Genomic DNA, 17,595 nt, shown 5'->3' on the forward strand with positions numbered 1-17,595 from the left:
CCAGGCGCCCCTGGATTTTCAAAATGAGTACACCATTTGACAGAGCTGACAACTTTGCCATCTTCTTAGGGACATGCCAATGATTCTACATCAAGAGATCACTGGAGAGTTCACTGGAGAGTTGTGTCTTGGCTATCTGGGCTGAGACGTTAGAAAGTTGCCCGTGTAGGGGTGTTTGGGTGGCTCAGTCGTTTGCGCCTCGGACTTCAGCTCAGGTCACCATCTCACGTTCATGAGTTCAAGCCCCGCATCGGGCTCTGTGCTGACAGCTCAGAGCCTGGAGCCTGGTTTGGGTTCTGTGTCTCCCTCTATATCTGCCCCTCCCCTGCTTGCGTTCTGTCCCTCTCCCAAAAAAGAAAATAAAACATAAAAAAAAAAATTAAAAGAAAAAAATTGCCCATGTAAATGTCAAGGAAACTGGTGTTAAGGAGGCCATGTAATCTGATGATGAGCCTGAGGCATAACACCCTGATGTGTCTGTATCCATACATGGCACCTACTTTCTTTGCATCTTGTTTAGGAATATGGATTGTAAGCAAAAAATTTTTGTGCATAACTTATTCCAAATAACAGTACTTCCAGAAAGGTATTGTTTACTGAAGGGCTCTTGAATTTCTTTTTTTTGTTAAATTATTCTATCATATTTATCAGTTTTCCCTAGGAAGGGAAGGCAGAGCAGATACAATTGTTTCTGACTTCTACTCAATGTGCCATGTATGAAATGAATACATGTTCTATTTGAATTAGGTCAAGGACACCTGTTTATATTTCACCTTATTAGATTATAACATGATGCTAGAGAGTTTATCTCTACAGTAAGAAAGTAAATGGCCAAATGAAGGCAAACTACACTGGTGACCAAAATTAACTGGGATCTAATAGACTACATTTGCTGTATCATTAACCACAGATTACTCTAAGGTTGATTCAATGTCCATCCCTATTTTGGACTAGTCAAACCAGGGACTTAATGGGGTAAATAATGCATAAGGTTATTTCTAGTTTCTTTAGCACTCCTGTATGTAATATGGTATAGTCCTATGGCACCTTGGTACTTTCATATTTGCAATTGTGGTGATACAGGGTTGTTTTAGAGACTTCCTTTTGGCATGCTCAATTGTTGGGGTGCTACTCTTCAACATTTTGAAGGCTCTTTCTGTCCCTAGACTTGCAATAAATCCCTTGCAATTACACACTCAGGGAGAGGAGATTCCATCCCAGGAAATCTTCTTTGGTCCTCTGTGTCAAGCAATTATCACAACTCAGCAACCTCAGCTACTTTCTCCTTCATATATTGTCAAAATAATTTCTCTTCTTATATACACATTTCCCAGAATTAATGTTATCTTTGATCCTGTACCTGAAAGCCCCCGAGGTTCTTGAATATTATCCTATGTTCAAAACAGGTTACAGGGCTTAGAGTCTCTCCAAGCAGATATAATGTTTTAATGGACCTGCGTGTTAAGGACTTTGGGGCAATTTGTCCTTCCCTTTGAGAGACTGGGTCGGATCTCGACTTTAGGGCCAGGCTTCTTAAATTAAAGAGAGATCAGAGGAAATCAAAGAAAATGCTTTGGAAGTTGTCCTTTGTTTTCATGAGCAGGGAGTTTATCCTTAAGATTTACGAATTCCTTGTCTCAGTGTTGCCTCTCTTGGCTCAGCTCCCAGTGATTTTGAAGTGGCTTGTTGCTCTCTGTGTGGAGGGCTTGCCAAGGTTGTTGCTATGGCTGCAGAGTCTGTGAGTATAGCCGGTTCTTGTGTCCTATTGATCTCTGAATCTAAGCAATTTGCCAGTGGTTCCTCTTAAGAATTGGGAGATGTTACCCCTAATCTAATGACCCTTTGTCTTAACCCACAGGGAAAGTGTTGTGCAGACAGCAGACCCAATCCAAATCCAAAACTTTCCATTAGTTAATTCTCCAGCAATTTCCCATGAAATATATGCTTTGAGTTTTGGGGAGGTAGAGATATAGCCCTTTCGGAGAGACTTAAGATGCAATTTCCTTGCATTTCAGCATGAAGATAATCATCTGGGTCATTAGGTTCACCTATCCTGTTGGTCAGGATGGTAACTACTTGATGCTCTTCCTTCCCAACCTCGTTGATCCCTTGCTTATCAGTTTTCCATTGTCAGGGCTGCTCCAGTGTTTGCAAAGCAGCTCATCTTGGTTTCCATGCTTTCCCCACCCAGAGAAGCAAAGTATTAATTTCAGTGGGGGTGTTTTCCCTCACATATTGTCTTTTCTATCTCTCCTTTTTTTTTATTGTGCTAAAATATACATACATAGATACAGTTTCCCTCGTTAGCTATTTTTAAGTGTAGTTTCATGACATTAAGTATATTCACACTGTTGGGAAGCCATCATCATTATCATCCACCTAAGGAACTTTTTTTATCTTCTTCAACTGAAACTCCATGCACACTGGACACTAACTTATTTCCCATTATTCCCATCTCTTCCTAGCCCGTGGCAATCGCCATTCTATTTTCTCTATGAATTTTTTTAAAAATACGTATTTATTTTTGAGAGAGAGAGAGAGAGAGAGAGAGAGAGAGAGAGGAAGTGGGGAGGGGCAGATAGGAAGGAGAGAATCCCAGGCAGGATCAGCTCTGTTAGTGTAAAGCCCAATGTGAGGCTCCACCTCACGAACTGTGAGATCATGACCTGAGCTGAAATCAAGAGCCTGACGCTTCACTAAGTTGCCCAGGTGCCCCTTTCTATGAGTTTGACTGCTCTAAAAATCATACAATATTTGTCCTTTTGTAACAGGTTTATTTTACTTAGCATAATGTTTTCAAGGTCACTCATGTTGTAACGTGCTAGATGCTGTCAGAGTTTTAAGCTCGAATAATATTTCATTTTACATATATGACACATTTTGTTCGTACATTCATCCGTCGATGGACACGTGGGTTGTTTCTGCCTTTTGGCCAGGAGTAGAGCCAAAAACATAGTTTGATTTCAGCACAACTGCTATGAACGTGGGTGCACAAACATTCTTTCAAGTCCCTGCTTTCATTCCTTTCGGTCACACTTCTTTAAAATGGTTTTTGAGTGTTTTTTTAACTTTATTGAGGTATAATTTATGTAGAATAATTCAAAGAATTTAAGTGTAGAGCTTTATCACTTTTGACAAATATATGTGCCTAGTAACCACCACTCACTTAGGATATAGAATATTTCCATCAGTCCAGAATGTTCCTCCTTATCTACTGAAGTCATTCCCTCCTCCACCCACAGCTTGGTGCAAAGACTGATCTGCCTAATGTCACTATAGATTAGCTTCTATTTTTTAGAATTTAGTTTAGATGGAATCATTCCCTATGAACTCTTAATTTTCTTGAGATTTATTCATATTATTGCATGTATCAGAGGTATCTTTTTCTTTGCTAGTGAGTACTAGTCCATTGTAAGAATATGACACAGTTTGTTTATCTTTTCAACAGTGATGGACATTTGGTTGTTTCTAGGGCTATTTTGATTTTGTGTTTAATGTTTGTTTGTTTATTTATTTATTTATTATTTTCCCCCTTAATATGCTGTATTTTATTTATTTGTTTATTTAATATAATTTATTGTCAAATTGACTAACATACAGTGTGTAAAGTGTGTTCTTGGTTTCAGGGGTAGAGTCCCATGGTTCATTGCTTACATACAACACCCAGTGCTCATCCCAACAGGTGCCCTCCTCAGTGCCCATCACCCATTTCCCCTCTCTCCCAACCCCCCGTCAACCCTCAGTTTGTTCTCTGTATTTAAGAGTCCCTTATAGTTTGCCTCCCTCCCTCTCTGTAACTATTTTTCCCCCTTCCCTTCTTCCATGGTCTTCTGTTAAGTTTCTCAAGTTCCACATATGAGTGAATACATGATATCAGTCTTTTCTCTGACTGATTTATTTCACTTAGCGTAATATCTTCTAGTTCCATCCACGTTGCTGCAAATGGCATGATTTCATTCTTTCTCATTGCCAAATAGTATTCCATTGTATATATAAACCACATCTTCTTTATCCATTCATCAGTTGATGGACATTTAGGCTCTTTCCATAATTCGGCTATTGTTGAGAGTGCTGCTATAAACAGTGCCCCTCTGAATCAGCATTTCTGTATCCTTTGGATAAATTCCTAGTAGTGCTATTGCTGGGTCATAGGGTAGTTCTATTTTTAAGTTTTTGAGGAAATTCCACACTATTTTCCAGAGCAGCTGCACGAGGTTGCATTCCCACCAACAGTGCATGAGGGTTCCCGTTTCTTCACATCCTCGCCAGCATCTGTTGTTTCCTGACTTGTTAATTTTACCCACTCTGACTGGCATGAGGTGATATCTTAGTGTGGTTTGGATTTGTATTTCCCTGATGATGAGTGATGTTGAGCAACTTTTCATGTGTCTGTTGGCCATCTGGATGTCTTCTTTGGAAAAGCTTCTGCTATGTCTTCTGCTATTTCTAGGGCTATTTTGAATAAAACTGCAATGAATATATGTTCCTATTTTTCTTGGATAAGTATTTAGGAGTGGAATTGATGAGTTGTATTTATAATAAACTGCCAAATAGTTTTGCAAGTGGTTATGCCTTATGAATTTAAAGAACATTGTATTAGAGTTCTAGTTGTTGTACATCCTCATAAATGCTTGATAAGAATAGTCTTTTTAGTTTTAGAAATGCTAGTGATGTAGAGGTATCTCATATAGTTTTAATTTGCATATAGTATGCACTTTTATTTAATTGAATTCCCTACAGACTAATAATGTTAAACATATTTTCATGAGCTTATTTGCTATCTGTATATATTTTTTGTAGAGCATCAGTTCAGATATTTTGCTTATATCTATTAGGTTATTTATCTTATTATTGATTTGTAAAAGTTCTTTATATATTCTAGGTATAAATCCTTTAAAAATTTTTTAATGTTTATTTATTTTTGAGAGAGAGACAGAGAGAGAGAGAGAGAGAGAGACAGAGGCAGACTGTGAGCAGGAGAGGGGCAGAGAGAGAGGGAGACACAGAATCTGAAGCAGGCTCCAGGCTCTGAGCTATCAGCACAGAGCCCGACGTGGGGCTTGCACTCATGACTGTGAGATCATGACCTGAGCTAAAATCAGATGCTCAACAGACTGAGCCATCCAGGTGCCCTGGTATAAATCCTTTTTAAATGTGTATTTTGCAAATATTTTCTCCCATTCTATGGTTTATTTTTTCTTTGATTAACAGGGTCTTTTGATGTACAAAACTTTTAAATTTTAATGAAGTCCAATTTATGAATTTTGTTTATGCTGTTTCTTCTATATCTAAGAAATCTTTGCCAAATCCAAAGCTACTAAGAGTTACTCCTATGCTTATAATTTTAACTTACCTGTTTGCATCTCTGATCCATTTTGAGGTTACTCTTACCTGTCAAAGTTTTAGAATTTTAAAATATATATGAGGTAACTTTTCTATACATATCAGCTAAAGATATTTGAGAATTTATTAACATGCCATTTCAATTATCAGAGAGCTACAAGTACAAGCCAAAGAGAAGTTAAAAATATATACTTATAAGTGTATACTTATAGATTCATAAGAATGTCTTGAAATACTAATATACTTTGGAGCCTCCTATGGCTCACTCTGTCCTGAGACTCATTTAGAAAACATAACCCAGGTTGGTTTTTCCAGACTCTGAGATGAAACTTAGAGAATAAATGTCTCTAAGGCAGTACCCATGGGATTAATAATTGTGGAAGAAGAGCAAGCCAATGGCATTGGGCAGAAGTTGAACAGTGATGCAGAAGTGATGTTGGATTTGGCCACCCTGTGCTTTGGAGCTACAATGTTCCTAACTCACTGGGACAAGTGGGCTCAGTTTTTCCTCAAGCTGGAATCAGTTGCTGATTGGGGGCCACTGCAGGAAGTGGGGATCTCTAAGCTGAGGCAATTCATAAAGGGCCTGACAGCACCTAGGCAATTGGGGCAATAAATGCTTCTTTGTAGAGACACGTGGACAATGAATCTCCATGTCTGTACAGTCTACCCGTTGTTGCTCAGACCCACATTTTCATGAAAGTGCTATGACCGGTGTATCCCTTTGTCATGTGCTCACTTACTCTCATTCCTACTCTGCTGTATGTGGGGTCCCGTGCAGGCAGAGCAAACCCTTGTATAGTGCTTCTGGCCAAGACACTGTGGACAGAAAAGACAGTTTGCACCCAGAAGGTCTATTCCTATCTGACTCGATCAAAGGCCTTTTCAAGATAGAAGGGGTCAAGTACAGATAATTTGCCATCAAATGAAAGATGGTCTCCTTGAGGAATGGTGCCATAACACGAGCTCAGGATTGGTCTTTGTTGCTGGCAGGTACTGGACATCTAGAGGCAGCTGTAGCCAGATTCATTATGGGAAGTAGGAGCCCATGCTGCTGGGTTGGTGCCTAACTTCTATCTATGTCACCATTGCCACTTTTTAATATTTCCATTGTTCCAGCATTGGGCTGGCCGGTAACAGCTGTCTGCTATCAACTGGTTGCGTCACTCTATCTACCTGGTTGTTTAGTGCCTCTTCCATGGAGGGAGCTCTTAGATTGGTGTTAACTCTGAATACAAAGATCGTCACGCTTTATACCCATTCTCATTTATTCATATACATTCCTTTCCGCCAGACCTCTTTGTCTCTGATCTTCCAATCTTTGTTCTTCTAGGATTTTCACCAGCTAGCCAGACTATGTGAATCCTTACATGTCCTAATTTCAGGTCACTTCTTTCATCACACAAAGTAGATGATCAGATTTACTATCTCAAACACTGCCAACCGGGAGGATTTTCCATGGGTTACCATGGGATGCCAGCTTCTACAGTGGCTGGCATCCACATACTGAGCTGATTCATCTATAAGCCAGGCTTAGGCATTTCTATCTTCCACCAGATAGTCCTTAGAGATGCCACCTCTAGTGAATGGAAGTGAACAGGTGCTGGTGCAACTGTGGTGGATGATAAGAGTCTGGCTATCTGAGTTGGTGGGTCAGGCAGGGTGTAGTTCATAATGGGAAATTCTAACCATACAGTCACTTAGCATCCCATATTCAGGCTTTCAATTTGTACCCTAGTTTAGTATCATGCCGAGAGTTGCATTTTAAAAGATATATGTTCTCTGTTGCAAATTGTGTGACCCAGGACCTGTGTTGTGGTTTTCTCTTTGGCTTTCCCATACATTTCACATAGTATCTTTGCCCACACAAAGGCACAAAGGGGTCTGTTGGCTCAAGTGCCAAGGTACAGCTTGAACTTGACCATAGACAGTCCTGAAATCTCTTGCTTGCTTATGAGCATCTTTGATTAGATTTTATTTTTAACTCTAATACTTCTTAGCACTCTTTGCAAGTGCTGTGAACAAGGATCTGACCAAAATGCCCGCACAGTGCAGGAGCTCTAGCTGAACTGTCAGGGGAGATATCTAAAATGGATTCTAGGAAGGGTTGTTTTTATTCTGTGGTTCCTGAGGCTGCTGTGTATTGCCCTTGACAGATCAGAAATGGTTATATCCATAATGGACATCCTGCTGTGTGTGTGTGTGTGTGTGTGTGTGTGTGTGTGTGTTGAATAGAATTGGGGCAGAGAGGGGAATATAGAAGGAGAGAGTGGAGAGGTGGCAGAAAATCCTACAAGTAGCTGTTTGTTCAAGCTAGGTAGTGGTAATGAATTCCTCTTTTGTATTTCCACTTCTCAGAGAGGCAACACTGAGCCCAAGTCTTCTAGTATACGAGTTCAATGTAGTATACATTATTAAATATGAAGTAAACATACAGACATGGTAAAACACAGATACTAGTACCTTTCTTCGTGAGAAGAAAATAAGCACTATTTATTTAGTCTAAGAGCTAAAGAACTAGAAATTTTAGGGCTTGAAGATATTTTAACTATTATCTAGCTCAATCTCTCCATTTTACAAATGAGGAAAATCTTTTATCTTATTGACTCTGTTCAGTAAAATCATGAAACATTTTGTTGTTTACAAGTTAGTAAATGTATCTTTACACTTTTATAAGTTTCTTTTATGATTTTGGCCAGCAATGATAAAATTAGTATGTTTTGATCTTTGAGCAAGTTGCTTAGAAGGAACTTAAAAGAAGTATTTAGGAAAATCCAAGTGCTGAAACATTTAAGATATGCTTTGTGGTCTCAATTTTGTGTGATTGTCAGCCAGGAAGTTTTCTGATTAAGATGGCTTGCCAGTTCCCTGCCAAATACATTATTTATTACACTAATGGGGATTTCCTATTTGAGATGTTAAAGACAAAATGTTACTAATATTATTTCCTTTAAAGTAATTGACATAGATCAATTAGTACATTCTAATGAATTAACATCAAGAATAGAACAGAGATCCATAAAGACACATAGGTATTTTATTGGCATAGATTTATTGAAATAAGTTGAACTTCACCGGATTAGACATTTCTCATTCATTACTGATAGTGAAACTTGAAGCTGGATGTTACTGAATTTATATTTCCTTTTTTGGATTTAATGTTTTGTAAGAATGAAATAACCTTTAGCAAGAACTAAATTTTGTTGGGTTAAAGTGGCAGTTAAAATCCCATAGTTATGTGCCCAAATTTTAGAATTTAATAATCTCCTCAAAGTTGTAAAGAAACTTCTGCATACTTATGTGTGTGTATGTGTGTGTGTTTGTATATTTTCTTATAGTAGTAAGAAAAGAGAGATACGTCCCAAGCATATAATAAAGACTATATACATGTAGGTAAATAAATACTCTAAATTATACCTAATTTTAACCAAAGAAGAAAGTGTGAAACAAATTTTAATAATTTCACATTTTTAATTTGTTTGTAAAATTAAAATAAGATTTAAAAGTACAGATAGTGCTAAGCACTATGGAGGAAAAGGACAAGGTGCTATAAGAAAGAGGCATTATGATGAGACAATCATAAATAGGTGTTCTGGAGGGAAAATAATTAGGCAGACAAAGAATTTCTGCAGTTTGTTTATGGAAGGCAGGATGTGTATGGATGGCAATCCAGATGATCCAGGGAACAGGATGAAAAAAGCTTTGCAGTTGGGAAAGAGTGTAATATGTTCAAGAAACTAGGAAGGAAGGCCAAGATGGCCACAGTACATTTTGTGAGGGCAAGCATAGCACAAGATGAGAATGAAGAGGCTAGCATACATTTGCCACAGCATGTAGGGCCTCATAGAGCATACTGAGTTGTTGGAGTCCTATTTTAGTGAAATGAAAAGATTTGAAGTAGGAGAGTGACACCATTTCATCTTTATCTTTAAAAGAACACATTGGCTGCCATATGGACATCGGGTTGAATTGGGGTAAGAGTGGAAGAAGATGGACTTTTTTTAGGAGACAATGGCATTAGTCAAGGTGAGAGTTGAACTAGCTTGGACTGTGATGTTGCTGGTGAAAATGGAGACTAATGGGTGGATTCAGAGTATTTTGAGGACATGTTCAGTGAATCTTAGTAATGTATTGAATGTGGGAGTTAAGGAGAGCTATGCCAAGATGTGCCCAGATTTTTCACTTGAGCAAATGGGTGGGTAAGGGTGTGTGTGATAGTATCATTTATTGAAATAATGTAAGTCTGGAGGAAAAACCATTTTGGTAGAAAATCAAAACTTCGGTTGTGGAAATGTTAATTTTGTAACGCCAGTAAGATGATAAAGTGAATAGGCCAGCAAGCCATGGAACATATAGGTCTGGAAGTATATGCTAGAGATATAATTTAGGAGTTATTGGCATATAGTTGTAGGGAGAGAAAAATGAAATTTCTGAGTCACAGGCCAAGTAGAAGAAGAGGGTTGTCTAAGGACAGAGAGGGAGATGCTAGATAAGACAATATGAAAATTTTGCATCACATAGAGCCAGTAAAGAGCCTTTCTCGAAGGAGGGAGCAATCAACTGTGTTGTATGCTCCTGAGAGGTCAAACAAGATGAGAACTAAACAAATGTTGATTAAGTTGGGGAATATTGGAGTCAATGGCCATTTCAGGAGGTGATTTTTAGAATAAGAGGGACAGGTGTCAGATTAGAGTGGATTGAAGACTGAAAGGGAGATGAGGAAGTGGAGAAAAGTTGTGGAGATAACTGTGATAGACAGCACTGATTGGTTACCCAATAGCTGTTTCCCCAATGCTAATAGAATCCCAGGGCTTTCAGTGGTATCTCAGCAGTCAAGTCCTTAAGGCAGTGAATTAATATTGTTGAAATCAGTCATGGTGGTCTCATTCACCTTGCCTTATAGTTGGGTCAGCCATGAGCATTTTCCACTTTCTGGACAACCTCTACCTTCCAATCTTAACTTAGTGTAACACTAACATTTTATTTAAAAAAATTTTTTTTTACATTTATTTATTTTTGAGAGACAGAGACAGAGTATGAGCAGGGCAGAGAGAGAGGGAGACAAGGAATTTGAAGCAGGCCCCAGGCTCTGAGCTGTGAGCACAGAGTCCAACATGGGGCTCGAACCCACGAACCGTGAGATCATGACCTTAGCCGAAGTCAGACACTTAACCGACTGAGCCACCCAACAATAATATTTTAAATAAAATATCACAGTTAACAGCATAACTTTGAGTCAGAAGTGTTATTTTGATACTCTCATAGTAATTATGAGCAATTGCTCTATTTAGCCTAAAAATCTTTTACTATTTAACATAACAAGAATTATAATTATTACAGTTTATTGCTCACTTGCTATATGCCAGACGTCGTGCAATGTGGTCTTTGTATAATAGTTTATTTAAATTCCCAACAACATTGTGAGGCATATTTACTCTTGTTTTTCAGACAAGTTATTCAAGACTTAGAGAAATTGAGTAAAATGTCCAAGGTCACAATCAGATAAGTGAGAAAAGCCATCAGTGACTTATTCAATCTATTGAAATTGTTCATTGCCTACAGAACAGAGTGCACTTTCTACTGCATCTGTGGAAAGGGTTTTCTACCCTTGTACTCGTCTACACTTGCCAGTTTTCTTCCTTGCTCAGACCTGCCCTTTTGATTCCATTGGCTTTTAGCCAACTATTACACATAAAGATTAAAGATGTTGATTTTACTAGGCCAACCACAGTGGAAAGATAAGCTTTCCTTAAATATATTGGGGAATGGAGACACAGTATTTAAGGGATGACCATAACAGAAAATTAATTAAAGATTATATTACCATACAACTCTACATTAGACTGAAGGACAGGAATTCACTGTATATTTATAACACGGAATCAAAGAAATATTACATAAAAGTATATAGCACTGACAGAGAGCCTGATCTTGGTAGATGTATAAATTTTCATTTTCAAAATACGCAAATATGTAGTGTTTTGAAGAGAGGAGGAGTTAACGAGGGCATAGGGTAACTGGCTAGGAATCAGATAAAAACACTTTTATTTTATTTTTTTAAATTTTTTTTTCAACGTTTATTTATTTTTGGGACAGAGAGAGACAGAGCATGAACGGGGGAGGGGCAGAGAGAGAGGGAGACACAGAATCGGAAACAGGCTCCAGGCTCTGAGTCATCAGCCCAGAGCCCGACGCGGGGCTCGAACTCCCGGACCGCGAGATCGTGACCTGGCTGAAGTCGGACGCTTAACCGACTGCGCCACCCAGGCGCCCCTAAAAACACTTTTAAAGGCTCGTACTCTGTGACCCTAGCAGGGCTCATACCTTTTAAAAATCTGTTTCTTCATCGATCAAGTAGACATAAAGCTGCCTTGTTTTCGAGATTGAAATTCAAATGAAATGAAGTAAAACCAAGTTTTCCGATCATAGCAAAGCATTTATACAACACACAGTAATTTTGTGGCTGCTGTGTTTAGGGACTGTGGTCACCTATAGTTACCATAGGCAGTGGAACAAGGGGTTAACTACGTCGCTATACTGTAAATAGATGATAAACGCTGCACTAAAAACATGTGCAAAACCCTACAGGGGTATTGAAAGGTGGATGCAATGAGAAATGAGGTTGAAATAGAAAGTCAGGTAGAGAGCAGAAGGGCTGGAATCCAAAGATGTACTAAATGGTTCGATTGTTACAGCAATGTGCTTACTGAGAGTTTCTAAGTATAGGAAAAATATGATAATATGTCAATGTAATAAAGATGATGGTTTTGGATAAATTGTAAGAAGAAATACAGGAGTTAGGGAGATGGGTTCAAATGCTGCTTCCAAAATCCAGTGAAGACTTCAGGTAGGGCCACCAGCACAGAGAGAAAGGGACGGTGTTTCCGTGAACTCTTGTCTCCTAACAGGATGCCTTAAGCTGAGTGGCGGCAGCAAAGGATGATTTCTTTCTCACCGGTATATGGATTAGCTAGGTGATTCCACTGTTGGTTTTGCTGGAGCACGCTCTTGTGGTTGCAATCATATTACTGCTGGAAATCCCGCATGGTTCAATATGACGGACTCACTAATACGGGTGTCAGCGCTAACAGTGGGCTCAGCCATCTCTCCATTCTTCCATGGGGCCTCTTATCCTTGAAACAAGGCCATTATTTAAAAATTTTAAAGTTGATTCATTTTTGAGAGACAGAGAGAGACAGAGCGTGAGTGGAGGAGGAGCAGAGAGAGAAGGAGACACAGAATCCGAAGCAGGCTCCAGGCTCTGAGTGTCAGCACAGAGCCCCACATGGGGCTCAAACTCATGGACCGCGAGATCATGACCTGAGCCGAAGTCAGACGCTTAACTGACTGAGCCACCCAGGCGCTCCTGGTCATTATTAATCTATCACAAATGTTTTGAAAGATTTTGGAGGCAAAGTTGATGGTATTTGGAAGAAAATGAGATGTGGGAAATAGGAAGAGGAAAGATCAAAGATAACTTAAGTGAGGAGTAGGTAAGGATGCATTAATTGAAGAAATGAATGCAACAAGATTTGTTGGAAGGTGGCCATGGCGATTGGATTCGAGGATTTTGGGGAGAGGTTGAAACGGGTGTCTATGGGATGAGTACAGCAGGAATGTGGAAATATATATCGGAACAGAGAAGAACTTTCTAGGAAAGGGAGAGAAATTTGGGAATCATTGCTTATAAGTCTGTAATACCATAAAAAAGGATTAAATTTCCTAGTGATAAAAGACAAAATAAAAAAGAAAAGTGGACCAAAGTTGGAATTCAGAGAAATACTAATATTTAAGAGGTTAAGGGCAGAAACAACCAGCAAAAGAAATTGAAGAAAAAAGTTCAGAGAATAAGAAAGATATTCAGTGAAAGAGAATCATGTTGAGAAATAAATCTGTAGAAATATAAGGTAATTATATTAAAAAAAAAAAGCCCAGTGTATGCTATGCAATGCATTATACTCACCTATGAAGAGATTTACAGTTGCGGCTAAATCTGGTCCTCACGTTTTCCTTTGTGTAAAGGATTTGTATTAACTTGAAGACTTTTTTCCTTTCTTTCTTTCTTTTCTTTCTTTCTTTCTTTCTTTCTTTCTTTCTTTCTTTCTTTCTTTCTTTCTTTTACTAAAAGAAGAAATCTAAAGTGATGGATACATTTTCAGGTAGAAATTTATAACTGCGCATTTCATACAGACATGGAAAGTTAAAAGTGGCTGAGACACCAGGAAAGGTCACTTGGAAACTAACGGTGACCTGCCCGAGAAGGTAAGAGTGTGTGAGTCACTCTCTGAACTGTATTCAGCCACAATATAGAACTGCTCCTGAATCTGACTGAACAGTGTTGGTAGAAAATTCAAGAGTGGATGTCACTACATAGTTGTCGAGTGGAGGATGGAAAACTGCTTACATTAAAAAAAAAAGTGCATTGTTTAGAAATGTCTGTCATTTCAATCTTTAACCTTTAAAATGTATCCTTTGAAAAGTATGAATCGTAGTAACGTGAATGAGATGATGCTACCCACCATATACTTCCAAGGGTACACTGTGGACTGAAACATGGGGACCACCTCAGCACACAGGACTCAGGAAACTGAGTTAAACCTCGCTTAAGACAACTCAGTTCTTAAGTCATATTATGTTGACTACGTGAGGGAGGGATTATGGGGTCTGGGGGTTGGTTTAAGTCTCCAATTATTATTGTTGAATGATCTATTTCTCCCTTCAATTCTGCCCATTTTGTGGCTTTGCTATTAGGTTAATATTTACATGTTTATAATTATTATGTCTTCCTGATGGGTTGATCCTTTTGTCAATATGAAATGTCCTTCTCTGTCTCAAATGATAGTTATTGCCTTAAAATCTATTATGTCTGATATTAATATAGCTACTACAGCTCTCTTAGTTACTTTTTGAAAGGTAAGCCTTCTTCCATCTTTTTACTTTCAACCTGTTTGTGTCTTTAAATCTAAGATGTGTCTACTGTAGACAGTTTGTAGTTGGGTCAATTTAAAAAATCCACTCTGCCAACATATGCATGTTTATTGAAGTGTTTTATCCATTTAACTCCAGTGAAATTACTCATAATATTCATTCTTGCTATTTTGCTCATTTTGATGTCTGATGTCTTTTTTGTTCCTCTACACCTTGATTACTGTTTTCTTCTGTTCTAAATCGATATTTTCTAGGGTACCATGCTGATTCCCTGTTTCTTCCTGTAATACATTTTCTGAGTTATATATCATATTTTAAGCTAGCATTTACAAAGTATGATACTTCATAAAGATCATTTAAACTGCTTGCTATGCATGAAAATTACTTGGCTTCGTACTAGATTTACTGCATCAAAATCAGGGACTTTTGCCTAGAAATTTGTCTTTTTCACAAACTCCCCATGATGCGTATGCACCTTAATTTGAGAAATTTAGGGGAAACTCTTCTCTCATCTCCAATATTGGAAAAGAAAGAGGAAACTAAGGCTAATTAAAGTTTCAAGTTTGAATTCTGGTACTAATCCACATTAGAAAAATGAGAGGCAGCCTAAGCGTTAAAATTCAACTATGCTCTATAAGAATTAAAATACTTGTGGTTTCACTCCTATTTCTTTTAGTTATTGAGAAGTGATCTTTCATAGGCTCTCTCTCTATTTTTATTGATAATTTAATCAAACAAATATGTGAGTGCCTTTTCAATGGTACATGGTAACATTTGTGAGTGCTTACTACACGCCAAGCATTAGATTAGGTTAACTGCATGCACTTTTAGATATTTAATAATAATACTACCAAGGAGGCAGCCCATCTTACAAATGAGAAAACAGCGACACAGAAATATTAAGCAATATAGCCATGGCTGTCTTCAGCGCTTCTGTTCTCAGGCACTAAGCTCTCTGTGCTTTGTTTCTACTCTAACCATCTCATGCTGAATAGTCTTTGATAACAATAGCCTTTGAAACCTTTGCATGTTTCCTACTTTCTTTAAATGGGAACTTAAAACAGTCTCTAAAAATCTAGGCCTACTGTCTTCTCAAGGTCTCCAAACTAAGAAATCTGTGATTAAAATGGAGTTTTATTATTTTTTACAGTTTTTATTGATTTATTTATTTTGAGAGAGAGATTTATTTATTCTGAGAGAGATAAAAATTGTGTTTTATTTATTTATTTATTTATTTATTTATTTTTACAGTTTTTATTATTTTGAAAAAGAGAGAGAGAGAGAACTTGACACAGGGCTCGATCCCATGAACTGTGAGATCATGATCTGAACTGAAATCAAGAGTCAGACACTTAACTGACTGAGCCACCCAGGTACCCCTAAAATTGAGTTTTAAAGGTATATTTCCCATGAAGTTAATAATACACTTTCTGTACCTCCCCAAACCAGACACTGGGTAAGGTGTTCTGTAATCTGTGTGCTCCTACGAATTATAGGAAAGGGTATAGATTTGGGTGTGAGAAAATGTGAGTCTCAGTACTGATTCTACCAGTTTTTAGCTGTATGATCTTGAGCAAATAAACTTAGCCTTATTTTTCTCATTGTAGAGGGATTTAGGAACAATCTCCCTCCCCCCCCTTTTTTTTAAAGACTTGAAATGAGGATAAGGGGTGCCTGAATGGCTCAGTCGGTTAAGCCTCTGACTTCGGCTCAGGTCATGATCTCCCGGTTCGTGAGCTCGAGCCCCGTGTCAGGCTCTGTGCTGACAGCCCGGAGCCTGGAGCCTGCTTTGGATTCTGTGTCTCCCTCTCTCTCTGCTCCTCCCCCGCTTGAACTCTGTCTCTCTCAAAAATAAATAAACCTTAGAAAATAAAAAAAAAGGACTTGATATCAGGATCAAATGTAATAATAAACATGTGAAATTCTTTTCCATCTGTGAATTGAGTGCTATCTATCACTTTTTAGGTATTTGAGCTTTATTCTTAGAATCACCTTTAACATAGGATTAATTATAATGGACTCTTCTGAAAGCGTGAAAGTCTGGAATTAATGACACTTAAAATTCATATAACTTACATACCTGCAAATAGTAATTTCAATCTTGGTATTGACATCATTCGTTATCAATAGCTGTGATGCATTTTCTGAAAATTATAAAAATGTTATACCATGCTTTAGTTTGCTCATTTTCAAGATGGGTATAAATCTGCTTTGTTAATTTATTGTGAATATTAAGTTAATAAAGCTTGAGAATGTCTTTATGAACTGGAAAAAAAAAGCTATACAAGTGCTATTAGCTATATTACTCATGATTTTGAAAAATGCATTTTGATAAGCAATGAAATAAACAGTATTTTAACCTTTTGTATCATCTTCCTTTTTATTTCATAATTTTTTTTAAACATCTGTTTCAGGTTCACAGCAAAATTGATTGGAAGGCACACAGATTTACCATATATCCTGTGCCTCCACATATGTATAACCTCTCCCACTGTTGACATCCTACACCACAGTGGTTCATTTGTTACAGCCAATGAACCTATATTGAATAACATTATCATCCAAAGTCCGCAACTTACACGAGGGTCCGCTCTTGGTGGTATATATTCTATGGAATTGTACAAGGCAAGTGTGTGATGACATATGCCCAACATTGCAGTTTTATCCAGAATGATTTCATTGTCCTAAAAATCCTCTGCGTTCTGCCTGTTCTTCCTTTCTCTCCTCTGCCAACACTGTTTTCATAATTTTTCTTTTCCAGAATGTCAGGTAGTTGGAATCTATAGTAAATAGCCTTTTGGAATTGACTTCCTTCGGTTCGTAATAGGCATTCAAGTTTTCTCCATGTCTTTTCATGCCTTGATAGCTCATTTCTTTTTAGTGCTGAATAATATTCCATTGTCTGAATGTGCCAAGGTCCATCCATCCACCTTTTGAAGGACATGTTAGTTGCTTCCAAGTTTCGGCAATTAGGAATACAGCTGCTATAAACAACCACATGCAGATTTTTGCGTGTGTATGTTTTCAACTCCTTAGGGTAAATACCAAGGACCTGATTGTTGGCTCGAATGGTAAGAGTACATTAGTTTGTAAGAAACTGCTCAACTGTCTTCCAAAGTGGCTGTACTTGTTTGCATTCCTACCAACAACGAAGGAGAGTTCCTTTTGCTCAGCATTACTGCTAGCATTTGGTGTCAATGTATCGGATTGTCGCCATTCTAATAGGTGGGTAATGGCATGTCATTGTTTTGTTATTCCTTAATGACCTGAGATATGGAGCATCTGTTCATATGCTTATTTGCCATCTGTATATCTTTAATGAGG

This window comes from Acinonyx jubatus, chromosome B1, assembly GCF_027475565.1.
Source record: "Acinonyx jubatus isolate Ajub_Pintada_27869175 chromosome B1, VMU_Ajub_asm_v1.0, whole genome shotgun sequence".
In the NCBI taxonomy this organism is placed as follows: domain Eukaryota; kingdom Metazoa; phylum Chordata; class Mammalia; order Carnivora; family Felidae; genus Acinonyx; species Acinonyx jubatus.